The sequence below is a fragment of the Urocitellus parryii genome, chromosome 5 (assembly GCF_045843805.1).
Source record: "Urocitellus parryii isolate mUroPar1 chromosome 5, mUroPar1.hap1, whole genome shotgun sequence".
NCBI classification, from domain to species: domain Eukaryota; kingdom Metazoa; phylum Chordata; class Mammalia; order Rodentia; family Sciuridae; genus Urocitellus; species Urocitellus parryii.
In genome coordinates, this window is record NC_135535.1 from 196,985,500 (window position 1) to 197,010,639 (window position 25,140).

A 25,140-nucleotide genomic window follows, 5' to 3' on the forward strand; every position below is an offset into this window, starting at 1 on the left:
CAAAGATGATGCCGTGGTAAAATACCGTCATCCTTCAGTTTTCTTTTTGCAATGCCCTAAGTGTTTTGTAACCTTTAAAGAAGGCATTAAAGAAGATTGGAGTTAGCATCATTGTATCCTGCTCTTAGCTTTTGTTGAACACATTTTAGAATTTAGATTTTTTTTTCTGCCCATAATGGTAAAGAGAAGAAATGGAGAGAGGATCTTTCACATCTTTTAATAGAAAAGTAAGATGAATGCAAAGACACAGAGAGCAACTCTCCAAACCTTAATGATATTGAAATTGATCACTTAAAGTAAATCACAAGTTATCAATCTTCAGAAAATGATATCCTTAATGAATCCTTTTCAAACTCAACAAATCTGGGAGAAAACAATATATTTTTTATTGTTTGTGCCCCAATATTTATTTGATCTAAGAGGTTTACTGTATTTAAATTGCTACTGGAATTTGTACAAAGTTTTTTTTCACTTATGCTATTTTTTTCTGTAAGTAATTTATAACATGACTTGAGAACATAAATCAACTAGAGGGAAACTTTGAATTGTGGTAATTGTAGATTACTGATGTTCCTGCTATACTCAGGATCAAAACTGACAAACCAGATATGAATGAAGTAAGAAAGAAGGGTACTATGAAAAGTATAAACAAAGAAGAAACCACTAGAATGAAGATAGACATTTTCTTAAAACAAACAAAATGAAACTCAGAAAAATACATCATACTGCACACAGTAGTTATAACAAAAGAATATGATAGAGTTGGGATCCACAATATTAGTACACATGAATAAAATGAACTTTTTAGTCTGCGGCCAGCACAGACGGTATGAATGTTTCGGTTTGGCCATGTGGGAAAATCCTAAGGGAGTTTAAATTAAAGACACAGACTCCAATTACCTTTAAACTAGCTCCAGGACGGCTCCTCGAACCCCCAGCCTCAAGCTACCCAGGGAAGTAGCGAGGTTTACTGAAGAGGCCAGTGAGAGAGAGTAAGCACACCAGGGAGAAGGCTTTTATTGGGTACAAAAATTCTGGGGAAAATCCCATCCAGTGAAGGTCAAGGGGGCCAGTGTTCCAAGGTCAAGTGAGATGATTGGATCTTTGAGGGCAGTGGTGAGACACGCCTCCATATGGACAAGCCCTCGAACCCAAGAAGGGTGGGGAAAGCTCTAACATAAAAAACTGAGCGCCTCAGAACCCAGCCCAATCACGTGCAAGGATGGCCTCCTATATATTCCCCCTTCTTTGAAAAGCAGGTGATGATTTACTTTCTCAAGCCCCTGAATTCTTGTTTTGAAGACTCAGCATCCTATAATTACAGCACAAAAGAGAATTAACAGCAAAGAGAACAGTGCAAAGATGTACTAGGCGGAGTGTTTAAGAATGTTTTTGGGGTAAAAGCCATTTAATTCTTTTAATATTTTATTAGCTAAGGAAGAATGATCCGAAAAATCAGCTCTATTATTTTGAATATCTTGAATATGATGATGGAGTTCCAAAAGATCCAAGCTGTTATTATTATTTTGCCAAATACCCAATATGGTTTTTAACCTTCTCCCAATCCCACAGAGAAGTACTGTACTTGGCAGCTATAACACACACATATTTATAACTTGTGTGACATTTAAGTCTTTCTTTAAACTTTAAAGCCAAAAGCTCATTACCTATATTTATGACAGTTGCCTCTAAGGCATTTAACTTAGTCTCAATTCTTTTATCAATATTTATTTGATTGTGAAGAGCCTTGGAAGTATTCTGAGCCAAATTATTAAGAAATTTTGCATGTTGAATATTTGAGATAAAGCCACCGAAGCTGGGACTGTGGAGGCAATAAAGGAAACCAAGGTGACAACACCCACTATTATAACTCCAATGGCACATTTTTAGGTCTTGCTAGCTGGGCATGTATTTGTTGTAAAACTTGAAAACCAGCATCAGCGCACCATGGCTCTGAAATATTATCTGGCAATAAAACAAAAGTGGGCTGATGAAGTACCAGCACTTCTTTTCCTCTATTATATCTGGTAATGCAATTAGTTAGATTATATTTGTTATATGTTACAATATATCTATCATCTACCCATTTAACTTTTACATTTCCAATAATTAGAACATAAGGAGATTGAACACAGGCTCGTAAGCCATAGCAAGAACCTTCCTTACAGTTCTTGCCAACAAATTCCAGTAAAGGCTTGTCTGTAAAAAGGTAAAAATTCTGAGGCAGCAATAAAGTGCCAAACATCCTTTTGAATACCACCTTCACTGTAGGTCAAAAACTGACAAATCCTGCAGGTGTCATAGCAGAACTTTTTCATAATTGTCTTTTATCAATTTTTGGAGACCAATCTAAAATATACCCTCTACCTTTAGACACCTTATGTTGCACTGGAAAGGTATTTACACAATCTGTCCATCTAGGAAAGGTGCCAATTTCTATTGCAGAACTATTTGGACAATAAGGTATTTGTGGAGGTTCTGTAGAAATGATCAGTTTGTTATGGGAAAGTCCCATTTTAATAACTGATCTAGTATAAGGTTTTAAGTCTCCATTAATAGTATGATTATTTAGTCTAGTCTAGATTTCCCAATTGCTGTCTTTTCCTCAAATGATACTCTGAGACAGCCAGCATGTTTATGGTGAAACCAACACAAAGGTAATTTGGTACTATAGCCAGAATAATTAAATCTAGTCACATGATTGGGCATAATACGAGTGTCTGTAAATCCTCCCATCATGAATGAGTCATTAGTAAACACTGGGATGGATTCTCCAGTCCACACAGCTGGGTGTACCAAAGGTGGATCTGGGAAATAAGTCCAATAAGTGCTTGACTCCCTTTTACCTGACAGCCCAGTAAGGCTATTACTGTGGCAATCATCATCAGTGGAGTCTTATTTCTCCCTAGGAGCCGAATCATTTGCGAAGCGTGTATTGTCAGCTTCTTTATGTCTTCCCACGAGAATAGCTTTTCCGCTGAGTATTGCTGGGTCATCCTCTTTCTTCTTCGAAATCTCTTCCTTCTGAGGGAGGGCTTCTCTAGGTTGATCTTCAGTCGTTTGAATCTTGGTTCTCTTTCCTCCGTGTCACACGTTCAGGCACCCAAACAAGAAAAAAAGCACCTTCTGGAAAAATATAAGCATGACCTCTGCCCCACATAATCACTGGATCTGGGGCTTTCCATTGACCAGTCTGTAAGTCTTTCCACAAAACTTGGCCTAAAGGGCCTGTTGCTGTGGAAGACATATGTCTCTTAGCTGCAGTGTGACCTTCTGTGTAACAATTTAAAAAATTTAAAACAAACAGCATGATTAAGGTTATTTTGGGGAGTCATAATCCTATCCCCCCTTTTACTTTTTGTACTTGCAGCTTAATAGATAAATGAGCTCCTTCCACAATGGCTTGACCTTGAGGGTTATAATACCTGTTTTATGGTCAACCCGAAACTCTTGGCAAAACTGTTGAAAAGAAGAGCTTACATAGCTGGTGCATTATCTGTTTTAATCTGTAAAGGACATCCTAATACTGTGAAGGCATATGCTGAGCATTTTCCTTTGTATGGGCTGTAGCAAAAATAAACCTGGAATATGTATCTACTATTACATGGCCATAACACTATTTACCAAATTGAGGAATGTGAGTTACATCCATTTGCCATAATGATTTGGTTTTAATCCACGGGGATTTACCCCTGAAGACAGAGATGGAGTGTATATAACACACTTGGGGCAGTGATATAATTTGACGAGCTGTTCTCTGGTAATATTATTTTTTTACATAAACTAGAAGCATTTTGATGATGTAAAGAATGTGAGGCTTATGCACAATCATATGTAGTCATTTGTTGACAAACAGCTACCAATTTATCAATTTTGTCATTACCTGAAGTCAGAGATTCTAGAAGATTAGTATGAGCCCGTATGTGACCTATAAAACATGGGTGCTTTCGCATTTGCACTGCCCTTTGTAGGTTATGAAATCATTTAAAGAACTCTTGTGATGATGTATACCCAATAACTGAAGTTTCAATATTTTTGGTAACTCCGACTGCATATAAGCTGTCAGAATAAATATTAATAGGCTCATTTGCAAAGTAATCTAAAGCACAAATGAGAGCTTGTAGCTCTGCTCTTTGGGCAGAAGCATGTGAGGTTTGCATCACCTCTGTGTGAACACGACTATAAAAACCTGTTTTACCTGAACTTGAGCTATCAGTGCACTGTTAGGACACCATCTATTGGTTGGGTACGCACAATCTTTGGAAAAATAAATGGCGTTATTAATGCAAATTGAATAATTTTATCACGAAGATAATGACTTTCTGTCGGACCAGGAAAATCAGCAAAAGCTACTTGCCACAAATTTAGAAGCTTGAAAAAGCCAATAATTCTATTGAACAGAAAATGGAATGATTATAATATCAGGTTCTAATCCAACTAGTTGTAAAACTCTTGTTCTACCTTTTATTACTAATTGAGCAATAGAGTCATGAAAAGGAATTAATGTCTCTTGGGGAGAGTGGGCTAAATGAAGCCACTCAATAACTCCCGATATTTGCCATATAGCTCCTGTGGGGGCATGAGCAGTTGGAAATATTAATAAATATACCAGCTCTTGAGGATTAATTCTAGTGAGCTGTGCATTTTTAATTGTAATTTCAACTTTTCTCAAGGCTGTTCTAGCCTCTATTGTCACTGATGAGAAGTTGGAGAAGGATCTCCTTGTAATATATGGAATAAAGGACTTAAATCAGAAGTAGTTAGCTTTAAGGATGGCGTTAGCCAATTAATATCTCCTAATAATTTTTGAAAATCATTAAGGGTATTTATCTCTTTAACTCTTATCTGTAAGTTTTGAGGATGAATTGTACGTCCTTCAATTAAATATTGAAAGGGAGGCATCTTTTGCACCTCTAGAGGTGCAATGCACAAACCCACTGCTGTAATCGAAGCCTCTAATTGGGTAAAAATTTCTGAAAGTACTTCTGGATTAGCATGAGCTAATAATATGTCATCCATGAAATGAATAATATATGCATCAGAAAATTTATTTCTTAAAGGCGTTATTGCTTGAGCCACAAATTTTTGACATAAAGTTGGACTATTACGCATTCCCTGAGGCAAAACCTTCCAGCAATATCTCTTAACTGGTTCGTTAAAATTAATTGCTGGGACACTGAAAGCAAATTTCTCACAATCCTCAGGATGTAATTTTATTGAAAAGAAACAATCTTTCAGATCTATCACCATTAAGCTATAATCTAAAGGAATCGTTGTAGAAGGGAGTCCAGATTGTAATGATCCCATAGGTTGAATTGCATGATTCATGGCCCTTAAATCCTGTAATAACCTCCAATTACCTGATTTTTTTCTTAATAACAAAAATGGGGGTGTTCCAAGGGCTAAGCGTTGATTCTATATGACCAGCCTGAAGTTGTTCCTCAACCATCATATGAATTATCTTTTCTCCCCTGAGATAGACCACTGAGAAATCCATATAGGCTCTTCTGTGAGCCAGATGATTTTTTTTCTGCTGTTTTCTGGATAGGGGAGAGATTCAGGGCCCCTAATAAAAATTTTGGTCTGGAGCATTTATTAATCTCTGTTGAGGAGACTGGTTTAAAAGCAGATATTCATCCTGAAAATTCCTTTTACTATTCCTAGGAAGAAACCCTTGATTAAATTCCTCAAATGACCTCATAGAATTTGGAGTTATCCATAATAATCCTAATTTTCTTAGTATATCCCTTACCCATAAGTTTACTGGTAAAGAATCTAACACATAACGCTTAAAAACTCTACTATTTTCATCTTGGTCCTACCAGCGAAGATATTTGGCACTCTGAGCAGCTATGAAAACCTGTTCTATTCCTTCTAAATTAACTGGTGCTATATGTAAAGGCTGGTGCTTAGGCCAGAAGTTGCCAGACAGGACTGATCTGTCTGCGCCAGTGTCAATCACTCCTTTGAGTTTTTTATGATTAATTTTGACAGGGGGCGCTCCTGTCACACTAATTGAGCCCCAGTACACTCTGTCGGCCCTTTAGGAGCTGAGGTTTTACCTGGACAATTGGTGGAATCACAAGGTAAAAGAATTAATTGAGATATTGTATTCTCAGTAGAAAGCCTGATGGCATAATTTGATTTTACAATAACTGTTATCTCACCCCTAAAATAAGAATCCACTACTCCTGGTAGTACCTCGATCGCCTGTTTTAAATTACTATTTTCCTATAGGAAGCGGCCCCAAAAGTCGGGTATGAAATTGCTGCGGCCCCATTTCAGGCACTAGGTCAGTTACCATTGCTGGTTGCAGAAAGATTGTTTGGGTGGATCACCATGGCTGGCCGTGATGACGTCAGGCCTTGTGACCTCCCTTCTGTTTCCCCTGTATTTTCGGCTCAGTCGCCAATCGGAAGTTTTTTGACTCCATACTAGGAGGAAGCAAAGGCCAAAATGGAGGTGGATTTACGTCATCTTGGTCGATTTCCTCCCCCGCCACGTGGTCTCTTCCCCTATAATGGCAATGACGTGAAGCAGGAAGAGCCCTAAGCCTATGGCGCAGGATTTTGCAGTCTCGCGCAAAATGACCATTTCTTCCACAAATAAAATATCACCTGCGGGATTGGCTTACCAACTGCTGCGGTTGAAATCCTTGTTTCAAGGTGTCTGCAAGGATAAAGCCTTGTAATTGAGCCCGGCCGATATCTGAACACAAGCGAATGAATTCTGAAACTGTTCCTTTTTTTTCTATGGGGTCTGAGAACATCCTGACAAAGTTTATTTGCATTTTCAAATGCTAACTGCTTAACGATAAATTCACAAGAACCTGGGTCTCCATTTAATCTGTTAGCCGTTTGATATAGTCTATCTACAAAGTCTGAGTACAACTCATCTGCGCCCTGTTTAACCTTAGTTGGAACTAAACTAGACTGGTCCCAGGAGTCAGTTTGTCGCCTTGCGCGTTTAACATATGCAGTTATCTGATTGTAGACTGCAAATTCGTAATTCAACTGTCTTTCCAAGTCCACAAATTCACCTGTCCCCAAAAACATGTCCATGGGGGTTTGAATATCCTGCTTTTGGTTTCTTTCTGCTTGCTCTAAACAATAATCAGTCCAATAGGACCTCCAAAGCAAAAAATCTCCACCGCTTAAACAAGAGCGCGTGATAGAGACCCAGTTGCTGGGAGGAAGTGGCTGATGGCAAATTGTTTTGAGTAAGCTTTGCACAAATGGCGAATTAGGACCATATACATCAAGCATTTTTTAACCCCTTGACAGTTTTCAACGGAATTACAGCATGGATAGGGACACACTGGTCTTGGTTGTTAACCTGTTGCAAAAACTGGGAAAGACTGAAATCCACTAAATGTCCTTCCCAGCTTCCTGAGCCTTCCTAAATCCATGTTGTAACAGTGGGAGAAAAGTCATTGCTAGCTCAGAGTACCTGTTAAAATTTGTCCTCCTAACTGGAAGTGGCCAGATTTGAATGGCTGGAGCAGGTCCTGCTAGACATAATTTGTTAAAATTTCCTGATAATTCCTGGATTTCAATGTCTGACTCATTTCCTCAGTCTGAGACTCATCCATGTGTCCTTCCTCTTGTCATCTTGGCTTTGTTTCCCAAAGCCTGGAAGAGGAGGAGGGGGAGGGGAGGGGGAGGGGGAGTTGGGGGGAGGGGGAGGGGGGGAGGAGGAGGAGGAGGAGGAGGAGGAGGAGGAGGAGGAGGAGGACTCTGTACCTCTCTATGAATTTCCTCTCCACTCCTCTCTCCGAGGGGGATTATCTACCCCTCTGGAGGCTTCTTCTCTATGGTTTTCTCCTGACTAATCCAGTCTTGTTCAGGTAGAGTTAATCTCTCAGTTTTATGCTGGCTCCAAGGTTATCTGCTTGATGGATAAATTTGAATGGAATTGGATTTTGCTCTCAACCTCGGAAAAGGAAGAGAGATTCTTTTAGTCTCAGGCAATTTTTCCATTTGTGTAGATTTGATTGCCCTCTGAATACCTTTCAATAGATCTTTCAGGGGCCATGGACTCTGGTCCAAGTTATCAAAAAGGCAAATTTCTAATGCAGTCTAAACCCTCTGAATATTATCAATAGTACTGTTAGGCAATTCATCAGAAAAACAAGCTTTATGTAATTTTCTTCCTAATCTCTCCCAAGTACGTAAATCCGGTAAATCTTGATCACAAAACCATGGACAAAACTTGCCAACCGTCTTTAAGAACTGTGATAGCTGGGTCCTTTTGACTTGTTTCCCTTTTGATTAATTACAGTCTCTAAAATAGTTAAATACATGTCCTCATCTGTTGAAGTTGAATTTCCCATTATTAATCCTTAATATCCTTGGCTCCAAACTGTCTGCTACCTCTGTGACCCTACAAATTTGTCAGGATGCACTAAATTTATATAGCGTGTGCTTCTCCACTCAACCTAGAGGATTTAACCCACGAGTCCCACGTTCAAAAGCGCCACATTTAGTCTGTGTCCAGTGCAGACGGTATGAATGGTTCGGTTTGGTCACGTGGGAAAATCCTAAGGAAGTTTAAATTAAAGACACAGACTCCAATTACCTTTAAGCCAGCTCCAGGACGGCTCCTCTAACCCTCAGCCTCAAGCTACCCAGGGAAGTAGCGAGGTTTACTGAAGAGGCTAGTGAGAGAGAGTGAGCACACCAGGGTGAGGGCTTTTATTAGGGAACAAAAAATTCTGGGGAAAATCCCATCCAATGAAGGTCAAAGGGGGCAGTGTTCCAAGGTCAAGTGAGATGATTGAATCTTTGAGGGCAGTGGTAAGACACACCTCCACAAGGACAACCCTGAACCCAAGAAGGGCAGGGAAAGCTTTAACACATGAAAAAGTATCCAAGCGCCTCACACCCAGCCAGGGAGGTAACTCAATCACGTGCAAGGATGGCCTCCCACAGACCTTGCCTATTAAAATCTTCAAATGTATTGATGCAGCAAAACCAAGTTCTGCTATATAGGATACATCTAAACATTCAAAAAGGATGAAATTGAAGGAACAGAGAAAGAATGGTTTATTAGAAAAATGATGACAATAAGACAGTGGGGGTTGTGATCTTAATACCAGAGAAAGTGGGACTCAGGCACCAAAATATTGTATGAGACAAGCACATCTTAATGTTAATATGCAAAATATATAATAGAAGAATATTTGTAAGCTACCAGTCCCTATATAAAACAGAAACTCAGGTGATGAAAAGAGAAATAGCCTAAGTGTTAATACAAAGCAGGTTACCCATTGCTGTTAGTACATGGCAGGACAGAGTATAAGAGAGGGTACAAAAACTTTAGTAACAACCAAGAAAGCTGATACTGAAAATATATATTGAAACATACAGTTTATCTATAGAGACTATTATATAGAAAACTCACAAATATTGATTTTATATTAAGATGCAAAGAAAACACCAGCAGTTTCAAAGATGATATTAAAATAAATAAGCACTGCAATCTGTACAATCAGAAAAATGAGAAATTATACCCCAATGATTCCAATGTATGAATTGCCAAGATCATTGTAATGTCTTGTGTAGCTAATAAAAAAATAAAAATAAACACTTTTAATATTTTCAATAAAATATTTAAAATAAAATTTAAATATTTTTTTCTTTTGGGTGAAAGGGGAAACACAAGCAAGTATTACAGAATTTCTGAAAAATGACAGTAAAAACAACAGGTTTAAGAATCTATGGATATCTGGGTCTAGTGATGCATCCCTTTAATCTCAGGGACTCTGAGGCTGAAGCAGGATGATGGCAAGTTTGAGGCCAGCCTCAGAAATTTAGCAAGATCCTTTCTCAAAATAAAAAAGTTGGCATGTGACTTAGTAGTAGATGGCCTCTAGGTAGAGTCCCTAATACCACAAACAACAAAAACAGCAACAGTAAAACTATGGGATATATTTAAAACACTGAAGGACTTTACTTTTGTAAGTGAAAATAAATGCTCCACATTCCAAACTCAAAAAATCTAGGAAAGTAATAACAAACAGGAGGAAATTACAAATCTAGGAAAGGAATAACAAAGGAGGAAATTAAAGAGCTATTACTATGGAGGAAATAAAAGCTATAATTAATAATGTAAGAATAGAGAAACATTAGACCAATTTAATGGATTTCATAACAATCATAGTAAAAACTCACTTGGGAAATGAATCATCAATGGATGCTAAATCTGTCAGTAGGGAGTGAGTATTTGGCATATGTATATGTAGATGTATATGGTCTTTAATTTTCTTCCCTATATATTGTTCATAAGACATAGGGGGAAACACAGCTACATAGTTAAGAAACATTGTTAACACCTTGTCTGATCAAAATTAAATCAATTGTTGGGTGCTGGATACTGGGTAGGACATATAGGAAGCCTGGTTCTGTAAACTTTTTCTAAAAAGGTCTAAATAGTAAATATTTTATATTTTATGCAGTATATGTCACTGTTTTATTTACTCATTCTGCCATTATATCATGAAAGCAAGACCTAGATAATGTGTAGATTCATGAAATATGCCTTCATGCCAATAGAATGAAGAAAACTTACAGAATGGGGTTAATATTCGCAACCCATGCATCTTAGTGCCTAGTATCCAAGTATATAAGGAACTCAAAAACTTGATAGGAAGAAAACAAATAGCTTGATTAAAAAATGGACAAAGGACCTGAATAAATGCTTCTGGAAATATCCAACAAACATGAAAAAAATATCTAACATCTCAGGGAAATGCAAATTAAATCACAATGAGATATTACTTCTAAGCTGTTAAAATGGCTGCTATGAAACGGATAACAAGTATTGGCAAGGATGTGGAGACAAAGAACCCTGTACACTGGTGGTGAGAGTGGCCTTTTTTTTTTTTTTTTTAAATGAAAATGAGTAGCTGACTAGATTGGGCTCATGATTCATAGGCTGCTGACCCTTGGCTGACAGTTTTCTGACTGGGAATGTATAACTTGAATCTAAACATTAAGCAGTACTGGACAAATGTCAAATGTAGAACATTCAAAGTGGGAGGGCTTTATTCTTAAAAAATGTCAGTATCTTAAGAGACAAAAGAAGGTTGAAAATCATTCCAGATTAAAAGGAAGCTAAAGAAACCCAATAAAGGAATGCTGACAACTGGTTTACAACATGGAGATAAGAACTGGTGATCTCAGAATGGATTTTATATTGAACAAAAACATTATTGGCTCAGTTCACAAAATGGAAATATGTATGTTTATTAAAGCATTGTATTAAATGTTGACTCTGAAGTTGATTACTGTAATGTGCTTATATAAAAAGAAAGTGCTTGCTCTTAAGAAATGTACATCTAAATATTTAGAGGTAATAGGAATGATGTATACATGTGTAAGAGAGAGAAACATATGCACTAATGATAAAAGAAATAGGACACATTGATGGTTGTGACTGACAGGGATATTGGCGTTCTTTGGCTATTCTTGCAACTTGCTTTTAACTTTGAAATTATTTGCAGAAATGCTAAAAATAGAAGAAGCTATATAGAATATATATTTAACTAAAGATTATAAGAATTCCCTTGAAATTGCTGTGGCAGTAAAGGAAATGTCAGTTTGTCCTTTTTTCCTAAACTGAATTATGCTTATAAGAAAATCTATAAATCTCTGAGGGAGTTATGTGGATGATTTTACTAACTTGGATCATAAAGCTCTTCTGGGTTAGTCCTGAGGGAAATTTATTTCACTTTAGGTTAGCAATACCTCATAAAGTTTCTAAGAATCTCAATGTGAGTCTCAAGGTGAATATAATATTAATGTTTTGCTTTAGTATTCTTCACATATTTAGAATTTGGGATGTGTATTTGGGAAGCCATTCTTAATTTTATGTTAACTTCTTTTGATTAAAAAATCAATAGTTTAAAAAAAATTTTGATAGATACATAATTGTATATAGAAATGTATTCTTTTCTTTGTAAAATGTGATGGTAATGTATGTTTCTTCAGCTCCTAACATCACATATTTTTAAAAATTTCATAATGAATTTTAAGTGTAAATTAGACATTGGTTTTCAGCAAACTAGCATTTGAAAATACAGATGTATTAGGTGGGAATTAGGAATTTTTAATAAAAGTAATTATCAATTTAAAAGTAATTAAATAATAGGAATTATAAAATGCAGGATTTTATTGTGTGCTTAAATCAGGCCTAGCAATCTATCCACAGTACCAGAAAATAAACAAATAAATTAGGCTTACCATTTGCAGTACAGTTAATTTAATTTAGAAAAGATTTTTTGCAGGACTAATTAGGAAAAGTGAAACAGTTTCAATATATTCAGTCAAATTTTATTTTAATAAATTGCTTTTTCTAGGGGACCAAGGCTACTGTTAAAACTGTTATGATTTTATACTTACTGTTTCAAAAATGTCACAATAGGAAGACTAGTTTTGGTAAGTAAAATTATTAAGCCATATGATTTTAAAACTTTATATGCTATATAAATCTATGTATATTTTAAAATAGGCATTGACTGTTCTAAACTATTTCAATACTTGTACAGTTAGAATTCAGAAATTTCTGGTCTTTTTATCTCTGTGATATTTTTTTCTTGATGGAGATCAGTGCCTTAAATTTTGGACTTACATTTAGAAGAAACATGAACTCACTGTAATTTGCACTTCCTGGTTTTTCATGATTGGTTGGAACTGTACTTGTGCAATTTAACCACTCTTCACATATTAACCCTTAAAGTGTTTTGAAATATCTTTATTTTCCACTTGTTTTCAATTTTTTAGGTAACATTTTTAGGTCTTCACATGTCAAGTTTTCTATTCCAATCCTTTTGATAACACCTTACATTGATACAAACTAATGGTTTAAAGAATATTTTCTAATGATAATAGCAGTAGTTAACATTTGCTGAATGCTTAATCTGTGGCAGGTGTTGCAAACCCTGTAATATGTTACCTCATTTAGTTCTCAAAGTGACCATGGACTATGTATGTTATTTTTATACCTTTGTACAGATGAGGGACTGGAAGCACAGATGTTTCACAAAAATGACCAATGGTTACCCCAGTAAGTGGCAAATCAGGATTATATAAATAATAAGGTTGTATTCAGTGAAAGCATGGTTGCCTAACACAAACAATGCCCTGTGTTTGATCATCAGAACCACCACCACCACCACCACCACCACCAACACACACACACACACACACACACACACACACACACACACACACTCACACAGTACAAAAGGTGCATATGTTCTTTGTTTACCCTTTGTTGTTTTTATTACCCTCTCTGGATAAACTATTTTTTGTAATGAACCATTCAAACCTAACAGCTTACAGTTTGTTATTTAATGTAAAATTAATACCTTGTTCTAGATAAGATGTTTTATTCATCTTATTAATCCAGTCTAAGTTTGTATTTCATACTACTTTGATTCGGTTGACTAGTAGCAAAATATCTTACTTTAGTTCATTTTGTTTTTTGGTTCTGTTTTAAATGACTGATGTGAAGCAAGATATATTCTGTCCTGTACTTGTGTGGTTAGTGTTGGAACCTTGGTGAATGACTTGATATTTACCATTAAAATAATTTTGGCCCATAGTTGCTTTTGATTTTCAACTCTGGAATTTGAAGATATAGTTAGGTCCTCTTCTGGTCTGGTTGGTGGTAATTAACTAGAATGTTCTGTTAAGCTTGTGGGTTTGAATGGTTCAATACAAGGTATACTTTTTCCAGAGAGGGAAATAAAGATGATAGGATAATGTATAACATCTCTCTCTCTTTCCCTCCACTTTCTTTTTCTCCCCCCCCACCCTGTGTGTGTGTGTGTGTGTGTGTGTGTGTGTGTGTGTGTATTTTGTTTGCTTGGTGGTTCTGGGGATCAAACATGGCCTTATACATGCTAGGCAAGGACTCTACCACTGAGTACAGGTTCTTTTCCTTTGTCCTTGAATTGACAAAAAGTGTTGACTAGCAAAACAATGGCATTAAAAGAAAGAGATGGAGAAAACCTATAGATTAAAGACATTTGAGGAACTTATCAGACAACCACAAAGTATAGATCTCATTTAGGACCTGATTACAACAAACTTTAAAAAAAGCTTATAAAATGATTAGAAATTCAATAACAACTAGATACTTCCTGGATGAAAATTCACAGTCACAGGCCTTTAGGATTTTGACATAGGACCATGACTACTTCTTGAAATAGTTTCTCTTTTGCTATCCCTGCTGCTTGTTATGTAAATGTAATTCCTTTTTTTATTGTCTGAAAGACTTTCTGTTGTCATAGCTTTAAGTATCTGAGTTACAGTACCACTACAGTTTTCTTTTTTCTTGTCATATTTGAGGTTTTAGTCTTTTTCAGAATCTGTCTATTCTAGGTAAAATTTTAAATATATTAACCAAAAGTCATTCATAATATTTTTAAGTGAACTTTAAAATTTTTTTCTCCTTTACATTCCTAATATTGGATCCCTGAGCCTTCTTGCTTTTTGTCTCCATCACACTCTCCAGAAGATTTTTAATCTCAACACTTTCCAAAGTACCAGGTTTTGTAATTTTGTGTATTTGTTTGTCTGTTCTTACTTTTATTATATCTTCCTTTTAATATAGTTGATTTGTTGTGCTTTCCCCCCTTCATTATGTTGGTACTTCATTGTCTTTCAGGTTTTCTTATTTTAAAGATTTATAAATATATACATTTAAAGATGCAATGTAATAAAATTAAACATGGTTATAGTTATATCCTACATAATTTGGTAGGTAGTATGTTAATTGTTAATATATAAATCTGTGAAACCCAAATTCCTGTCAAGGTGTAGAACATTTACTGTTACTTGAGAAAGTTCTCTCATGAGTTTTCCTATCCTTTACCTTTTGCAATTCTTGCTATTTTCTCCATCAAATAGTTTTATGTATTTTAGAATTTCATGTATATAATACATTATGCACCCTTTTTGTGTAAGGTTTCTTTCATTTACCATGTTTTTGAGAATCATTATCTTTAAAAATATGACTTTAATTTTTTAAGAAAGTGCCATACCTTTTGTTCAAAATGGCATAATATATTTGTTCATTAAGTTCAGTTCATTATCTGTTTCATTTAAATTTTAGATTTTACTGATAAGTTGACTGCTTGTCTGTTAACTACTGGAAAAGATATGTCAACCTAACCAAGATGCTGTTGATTTTGTACATTTTTCTTTCTAATGCATCCAATTGCTGCTTTGCATATCTTGAAGCCATGTTACTTTCTGGAATATTGATCTTTTTTATCAGTATGTAGTGATGTACTCTGTCATTGGTAATGGTTTTGTCATAAAATCTATTATGATTTGAAATATTGTAATCATCTTATAGAGGTAAAATGCATCTCTTCTCTCACTAAATGTGGTTTGGATGTTGCGAGTGATGATGTTGTTTACATGTCAAGAGGGTATGAAGATTTCTTATTCGTACTGTGAGGCTTTCTGGGGAGAGCAGAGAAGCCTTCCAAGTAAGTCTCAAAATGGCTTGAGAGAAGAAGACAAAGGGACTGCTTATTGGCTTTTGTTATGATTAGGAGTGGGGGTAAGTTGAAGGTTATTATGTGCATGCAGGTAAGGTCTTGAGAATCTCATCAGCATCATTGAGGGAGCAATACAAATAGTGATTTAAGTGGCTGTGTGCAGATACTACCCTTGATCTTAGCTAAAAGTTTGAGGAGCTATTAATAGGTGCTTTATTAGAATCCCAAGCTATCTTAGCAGTCTTTATTATAAATCACTAAACAGTTAACTAAATAAAAATTTCATCCTGTATTGTGGATTTTTAGTGATCAGTAAATTTGGAGGAATAATGATATTGTTTTGAAATAGTGTATTAGTAGAGGAGTTGGTAAAGAAGTGTTTGGAGTATTTATTGTTTTGAAAGTGGAATAGGCAGAGTGATCATATGTGGAACCGGAGAAAGAGGAATCGTTTTGACTCAGTTTGAATTTTTTATAGATGGAATCATGTAGTATGTGGTCTTATATGGCTTCTCTTAATTAGCACAGTAAATTTGAGATTCAGAGATTCATCCACAATGTTTCCTGTATCAGTGCTTTGCTACTATTTATTTATTTATTTTTGATACAAGGGATTGAACCCAGAGGTACTTAACCATTGAGCCACATCCCCAGCCCCTTTTTAATATTTTGGGACAGGGTTTTGCTAAGCTGCTTGGGGCCTTGGTAAATTACTGAGTCTGTTTTTTTTTTTTAAATTTGCCAATCTATTCTTTTTTTAATATTTTTTATTTTTTTATTATTAGTTGTTCAAAACATTACAAAGCTCTTGAGTCTGGTTTTGAACTCACAATCCTCCTTACTCAGCTTCCTGAGCTGCTGGGATTATAGGTATTATATGCACCGGGCTGCTCATTTTTATTCTTTATTTTTTTTTAAAAAATATTTTCTTTAGACGTTGATGGACCTTCATTTTATTCATTTATCTATGTGTTGCTAAGAATCGAACCAGTGCCTCACACATGCTAGGCAAGTCCTCCCTACCACTGAGCCACAATTGCCAGCCCCTCCTTTTTATTCTTGAGAAGAATATTCTATTGTAAGGATAAAACACAATTTGTTTATGCATTTACCAGTTTCTTGACATTTGGGTCCAATTTTGAGGTCATTTGAATAAAGCTGTTCTGAATATTGTCTTACAAGTTGTTCTGAGAGCAGGGTTTTTATTCTCTGTGTGACTACTGAAGAGTGGGATTGCTGGGTTATTTGGTAATTAGGTATGCGACTATAAGAAAGTTGCATGGTGTTTATCAAAGCAGTGGTACCATTTGCAACCTACCAGTAGTGTTTGAAAATTCCTTCTGCTTCATATTCTCATATTCAAAACTTGTTAGTGTTTTAAACTATTCTGTTGGAATTGTGATGATATCTTAGTATGGTTTTTTATTTGCACTTTTCTGATGGTTAATGATTTCAGGCATCTTTCTGTTTCAGTGTTTGATATTTGAATATCTTCTTTGGTGAATATACAGTCAATATACATATGTTTTGTAATTTTGACTCAATTTTTAAATATGGTATGAAGATCTGAGATTTTTGAAAAACAGAATTCGAATTTAAATGACTGGATTTTTAAAATATATAAATTATATATGATTTATATATATATAAATTTTAAACTATAATATATTTTAAATTTATACAAATTTTCTTTGTCCATTTAAATAAATGAAGTCATTTGGATTTGAATTATTATGGAGTAGTAAGAATTCTTTCTATATTCTGGATGTAATTCTGTTATTTTATATACATGTCTTAGAAATATTCTATCCCGGTTTGTGAGATACTTTTTTTCATCTTTTTTAAAAAGTAGAGCTTTTAACTTTTATTATAATATATGAATGTTTTTATATCTGTTCTTACAAAAGCATAGACATAACACAAAGTTCTATCTGAAAGATCTTTATTAAGTTTAATGTCACAAAAATTTTTCTCTTAAGTTTTTTTATTATATCTTTTGTAATTCTGGCTATTATCCTTAGATATATGACCCATTTGAGCTAATTTTTAAATATAGTATGAAGTAAGGACTGAGATTCAAGAAAATAAATATACATTGTTCTAGAACCATTTTTTGGAAATATTTTTTCATTCCCCATAAAATTACCTTGGTACATGTGTTGAAAACTCAATTGGCCATATATGTGTAGGTAACTTTGTGTGTTATATTCTGGTTCATTGATGCATACTCTGCCTACTTCAAAACCACATTCTGTAGATTACTATAGATTTAGAAATCTAAAGTATATGTCCTTTTTTATTTCTATTTTTTAAAAACTTTGGGCCATTCCAGTTTATTTATACGACTACATAAAAATTTATAATGAGCCCATTCATTTATTTTAAAAAAGCCTGTGAGGACATTAATAGGGGATTCATCTAGTCTATAGATGGGGAAATCATATTCTTAACAATATTGTCTTCTAGTTCATTCACATAATGCATCTCTATTTATTTAGATATCTATTATTTTAATAATGTTTTATAGTTTTCAGTATACTGGTGTTGAAAATAGTTTACTCAATATTTCTATTTCATATTTTTACATTATTGAAATGGTATTTTATAATTTCATTTGACAATAGTCCATTGCTAGTAAACAAAAATAATTTATTTTTAGATATTGCTATCAGGTGCTAAATTTCCACATGATATTTTTATGAATTTTTGGCAAACTCTTTGTTGACTAGATATAAAATAATTTGGTATGGTAGTCAACATTGTTTTACTTCTATCTTTTCAATTTATATGCTTTTTAATTTTTTTTGTACTGATGGGATTTCTAGTATGATACTGAGTAGAAGTAGTGGAAGTAGACTTTTTTTCCTTCTTCTTATTTTAGGAGAGAAAGCCTCAGTTCTTTAATTATTTTATTAGTAATATTTTAAAACTGCCTTTTATCAGATGGAGGAAATTATTTTTATTGCTAGATTGTCGAGAGTCTTTTTCATAAATAGTGATAAATTTCCTCAAATAATTTTCTCATAGCTGTTGAGAAGGTAGTTTTGTTTTCATTTTTTATTTATTAATATGGTGAATTATTTTGATTTTTTTCAAGTTAAACCATCTCTGCATTTTTGCCTCCCTTGGTTATACTGGGCGTGATTAGCCTTTTCATATAATGCTGGATTTTATTTGCTAAAATGATCTTAGGAATTTTATATTTATATTCATATGCGATATGGACTACAGTTTTTAATTTTTGTGTAATTTTTTGGCTTTGCACTCTGGGTAGTTTTAAAATATTTTGAGAGTCTTTCATCCTAATTGTTTTGGTGAGAATTTGTGTAGAACTGGTATTAATTTTTGATAGAATTCATCAGTGAAACTATCTATGCCCAGCAGCTTCCTTTGTGAGAAATATTTTTATTTATTTATATTTTCTTTAAAAGAGGTGAGTATACCTAGGCTCAACCCTATTTTTGTAAATGACAGTATTTCCTACTTATTTAAAGCCAAAAATTACAGATAGTCCCTGACTTATACTGATTCAGTTTATGATTTTTCTAGTTTGTGATATGAACTAAGTAGAAATTGTATTTCAAAATCTGAATTTAATCTTTTTAAAAATTTAATTTACAAAAAATGTATTGGGGCTGGGGTTGAGGCTCAGTGGTAGAGTGCTCGCCAGGTGCATGCGAGGTCCTGGGTTTGATCCACAGTACCACATAAAAATAAGTAAATAAAAACAAAGTTATTGTGTACAGCTGAAAGAAATAAATATTAAAAAATTGGTACATTATAGTTATACATAATAGTGGGATTATTTTTTATGATATGTTTGTACATTCACATAACATAATTTGGATAATTTCATTCCCCAGTGTTTCCCTTTCCCCTCACCCTCCCTCTCTCATCCTTATCCTGTACTTTACTGGTCTCTCATTTTTCCCTTTCCACTTTTTTTCTCTCTCTATTTTCTATAACTGAGAAAAAGGTATGACCTTGACTTTGTAAGTCTAATTTGTCTGGCTTATTTTACTTAACATGATGTTCTCCATTTTCATCTTTTTAAAGAAAATCTTTTTTATTTATTTATTTTTATATGGTGCTGAGGATTGAATATAGAGCCTCATACTTGCTAGGTGAGCGCTCTAGTGCTGAGCCACAACCCCAGCCCCCATTTTCATCTGTTTTACTAAAATGATATAATTTCATTCTTCTTTATGGTTGAGTAAAAGTTCATTGGATATATATACCGCAACTCATTAGTTCATTTAGCTCTTCATATATACCTAGCCTGGTGCCATAACTTGGCTATTGTGAATTGTTCTGCTATAACATGGATATGTATATATAGCTATAGTAAGCTAACTTTAGTTCTTTTGGATAGATATTAACAAATGATATAGCTGGGTCATATGTTAGTTCCATTTCTAGTCTTTGGAGAAAGCTCCATACTGATTTCTGTAGTGGTTGTAGTAATTTACACTCCTATCAACACTGTAGAAGTGTTCCTTTTCCCCCATATATATAACTGCCAATATGTATTATTATTTGTATTCTTATCTATATCTTTATCTATATCTATCTAAGTTATTGATAGACATTTATTTTATTTGTTTGTATGCAGAGCTGAGAATCAAACCCAGTGCCTCACATGTTATGCAAGAGCTCTGCCACTAAGCCACAACCCAACCCATTATTTCTGTTTTTGATGATAGCCATTCTAACAAGACTGACATAAAATGTAAGGAATTAAATCATTTTAAAAAATTTGCTAAGAGTTGCTTAGTCACCTAAAATATGGTCTGTTTTGGAGAAAGATCATTGAACATTTGAGAAGAAATTCAACTGTAATTGATGAAATAGTCTATAGATGACTGTTAGGTCCATTTAATTTATAATATTCTTTAGATCTTATGTGTCATTACTGATTTTATGCCTAGATGAACTACTACTGATGAGAGAGGTGTGTAAAAATCACCCAGTATTAGTATATTGGCATCTTTGGAGCCTTCATGTTGAGTAGTATTAGTTTTATATAATTAAGTGCACTGACATTGTGAGCATAAATATTTTCTATTGATACATCTTCTTGTCATATTTTTCTCTTTACCAGAATTAAGTGACCTTTATCTCTTCTAATAAATTTTATTTTAAAGTCTGCTTTGTCAGTGTTGCTACTCCTGCTTGCTTTCAGGCTCCATTTTCATGGAATATCATTTTCCATCATTTCATTGCCTAAGAGTTGAATTCCTTGCAGTCAACATATAGTTGGGTCCTGTTGTTTAATACACTTGCCAGTTTTAATTAGAGAATTGTGATCATTCAGTGTTATTATAGAAAGGATTTTACTTATTTTTTGCCATTTTTATTTATTTCTAGTCTTCAATTCAGACCTAATTCTTATTTGGTTTATTAACCTTCTAATGACATTCACCCCTTTCTTGAGCCCTGGAATTTATTTTTAATTTCTTTTATGTGGAGGAGTTCTTCAAATATTTTCTAGAAAGTTGGCTTAGTAGATGAATTCTTTTAGTACATGCTTAGCATGGAAGACTTTTATTTCTTCTTTGATTTGAAAGAATAATTTAGTAGCTATGCCAATCTTGGTTGTCAATTTTTTTTTTTTCAGGGCTTGAAACACATAGTTCCAAGTTCTCGTGGATTTTAGACTTTCTGTTGAGAAATAAGATGCTTTCCTGACTAATTTACTTCTAAGTGTGACCTAATCTTTTTCTTTTGAGGTTTTAAAAATTGTATCCTTATTTTGCATTTCTGGCCTTTTAATAATTTTTCATGCAGATTATAAAAAAGTTTCTATTTGAGGTTCTAAGTGCCTCCTGTATCTAGATGTCCATTTCATTCTCAAGGTTTAGAAAATCTGCTGTTGTTATTTCATTGCTAAGATTAATAAAGCCATAAACCTGAATCCTGGTTGCTTTCCCAAATCCAAAGATTCTTAAATTTAGTCTCTTATTATTGTCCCAGAATTCTTGTGTATTCTGATCATGGTTTCTATTTTTCTTTATTACTGAGTGTTTAAGTTCATAAAACTTATCTTCAGGTCCTGAAATTCTGCCTTCCACATGCTTTAATCGATTGATGAGACTTTCAACTAAATTTTTTATTCAATTTATTTCCAGGATTTCCATTTGATTCTTTTCCAGAATCTCTATCTCTTTATTGAAATCATCTTTTATGTTCTATATTTTCCATCTTAGTTTATCCCTTAGGTTTTCTTTTAGTTCATTGATCATTTTGGCAATAAATTTTTTGAATTATTTGTTTAGTGTTTCCTTTGCTTCAATATCTGTGGATAGTTATTGGGGCATTATAAACTTTTGGAATGTCTTTAAACCTATTTCTTCATTTATTTATTTATTTTCTTTCTTTCTTTTTTAGTTCCTATGTTTATCTGTTCCGGTGGATTCTTCTTTAATATGTGGGTCCTTTGTGGAATATCTTTTTTATGATAAGCCTTAGACAGGGGCTATATCTTAACTTGAATATATCTGATCAGCATATTTCAAACGTTAATTAACTTCAGCAATCCTCATGAATTATGAGAGGAAGGGGTAACCATATTGCAGCATATGCTATGAAAATTATTAATAAAAAACTATTAACCAATGAGAAAGTGGGTCAGAGATAAAATAGAACATGCTGAAAAGATTAAGCATTAATGATAATATACTAAGTTGAACTGGATGAAGGGACAAAAATAAGGAAAATAGTTAATAAAAAAGAGGAAAGAAAAAAGAAGAGATGGACAGAGAGGGGAGAAGATAGAGTGAGAGAAAAGAGAATGAAGGAGAGAGAAAAGGGATGGCGATGGGAGCAAGGAAAAGAGCTATTATTGAGAGCAGATCCAATTGACAAAATAGTTAAAATTAGAACTCTGGAAAAACAGATGCTGCCTTTTACTTGGTGTATTTTAAACAATCTACATTTAGTGTGGTTATCAATGTGATTGACTTTAATCATGCTATTTTGATTTTTGTCCTCTATTTGTCATTCCATCTTTTTTTCCTTTTTACTATGTGAATATGTTATATAATTTCATTTTTCTTTATTATTAACTTCTTTAACATAATTGTTGAAGTGCTTAAATTTAGGTCTACTAGTTTGTTATTCATTTCTTCTTTGTTTACTTTCATTTCATTCCTGTTTTCTTTTGTATTATTTGACTTTTTTTTTGCAGTATTCCACTTTAAACTTATTTAGTGTGATTTTGACATTATCTTTGTAATTTTGAAAAGTAATTTTTTCTTTGGATTTTAAGATACGTCCTTAACTTTTTACACTTTATTTAGCATCAATATTTTGCCTTCTGGGTTGGAATGTGGAAGCCTTACCACAGTTTACCCTCTCCAATCTATATTGTAGCTGCTTACTTACTGTGTCTACATATATTGGAAACACCATAAGGACATGTTGTTATTTTTGTTTCACCCCATCAAATGGACAAGAAGGAAGAAGAAAATAGTCTTTATTTACCCAAGTATTTATCTCATCTATTGTTCTTTCTTCATTCTAAGTTTTCTTTCTTTGCCATTTCCCCTTGTTCTTAAGAGCTTCTTTTAGCATTTCTTTTAGAACAGTTCCATTAAATATATGGGTTATCTTCTTTGCATATGAAAATGTGTTTATACATGTCTATGTAGGATATGTTTGTACATATAGAATTGTGAATTATAGTTATTTTTCAGCATTTAAAAAATGTTGAGCCACACACACACACAAAGAAAGGAAAACGTTGAGCTACTTCCTTCTGGCTTCTGTGGTCTAAAGTCACAGTTAAAAAAAAAAATATATATATATATATATATATATATAGTTGTAGATGGACACAATATCTTTATTTTATTTGTGTATTTTTATGTGGTCCTGGGGATTGAACCAACTGCCTCATGCATGCTAGGCAAGTGCTCTATCACAGAGCTACAATCTGGCCCAAAGTCACAGTTTTTTTGAATTGTTGTTCTTCTATAAGTAATTTGTCACTTTTTTCCTAGTCACTTCCACTATATTTTTTTCATCTTTAGTTTTCAGTAGTTTATGTTTTTGGTGTGAATTTCTTTGAAAATATTGTTTATAATTTGCTTATCTTTTTGAATCAATAGGACTATTACTTCATTAATTTTACTTTTTGTTTTATTTTTGTATGATTTCACTATGATTTACAATATATACCTTAATCTTGTCATATTCTGCCTGAAAATAAAGTTATAACATGTTATATATATAGTGTTAGAACCTGGCAACAGTATATCTGTATTTTATTCCCTTTTCTTTGAGCTGATATCATATTTCTATGTTATAAACATCACAAGAAATTGTTATGTTTGTTTTGAAAATTTTAAGTAGACAAAAATTGAGAGATGAATTATTTTATAATTATTTACATATTAATTTTCCCTATATTCTTCATTTGTCTGTATAAGTAGATTTCATCTGGTATTAGGTATCATTTTCATTTAGTCTAAAGAATTTCTGTGGCCATCTCTTATAGGGTATGTCTTTGCTTGCTTTTTTCATTTTTGTCTTAATAGACTTTTCTTATTTTTGAAAAAATATTTTTCTGGGCATAGAATTCTACTTTGATGGTCTTTTGTTTTTTAATTTCAATTTCTGTGGTACTTGGAATTGACCACAGGGTCCCAAGCATGCGAGGTAGGTGCTGTATTACCAAGCCTCGTACCCAGACCTATTTTTGGTTTTGGAACAGAAATTTTAGGTTGACAGTTTTTTCCTTGTCTTAGTAGTTTTAAAATTACTTTCATGGCCCTTCTTACCTTTTTCTTCTGCTTGCTCATCCTCTACTTCAGGATTTTCTTTGATGGGGGTTTCTTGATATTTTTTCCCCCTTTATTTGTATTTCACCTTTTTGGTTTTATGAAATTAAGGCTTCACTAAATTTGGGAAATGATTTCTTCAAACATTATTTCTTTCTACCCTACCATGACCACATATTTTAAGTTCTTTCCCCATATAATATCTAATCTTGTGTTAATACTCTTAAATGTATTTTCATTTTAGGTACTGTATTTTTCATTTCTAGGCATCTCATTTTTTTTCTTGTGCAGGTCCTGGATATTAAATCATGACTTTGTGCATTTAGGCAAGCACTCTACCACTGTGCTAAACTTTGGGTCCTGTTTTATTCTTTTTTTAAAATCTTCCATTTCTCTGCAATGTTACTGGACATACTTGAGCATATTAAAAACAAATGATAGCCCAGTGTGGTGGCACATGCCTGTAATCCTAGCAGTTGAGGCTGAGACAGGAGGATTGCGAGTTCAAAACCAGGCTCAACAACTTAGCAAGGCCCTAAGCAACTCAGTGAGACTCTGTCTCTAAATAAAATACAAAAAAGGCCTGGGGTTGTTGCTCAGTGGTTATTCACCCGAGTTCAATCCCTGGTACCAAAATCCCAAAACAGACAAACAAAAAAAAAAAACAAATGACAGATTTCTTTATAGTTGCTCTTTATCATCTAAATTTTCTAAGGCCAACAAACTACATGCTTTTTATCTGCATGTTCTTATAAGTATGCCTTGCATATGGTTATCTCTATAAATGAACCAGCAATAGGGAGTAAGTGCCTCTGCTAAATACAGCAAGTAGAGTGGAATTTAATG

The 25,140-nt window shown here is 33.8% G+C and overlaps 1 protein-coding gene across 1 annotated transcript in view; it reads left to right on the top strand.

Annotated features, from left to right (window-relative positions):
* The window catches only part of Atrnl1 (attractin like 1), a 694,860-nt gene that overhangs the window by 76,879 nt on the left and 592,841 nt on the right, over positions 1–25,140 (top strand). The gene's annotated exons all lie outside the window — the stretch shown is intronic.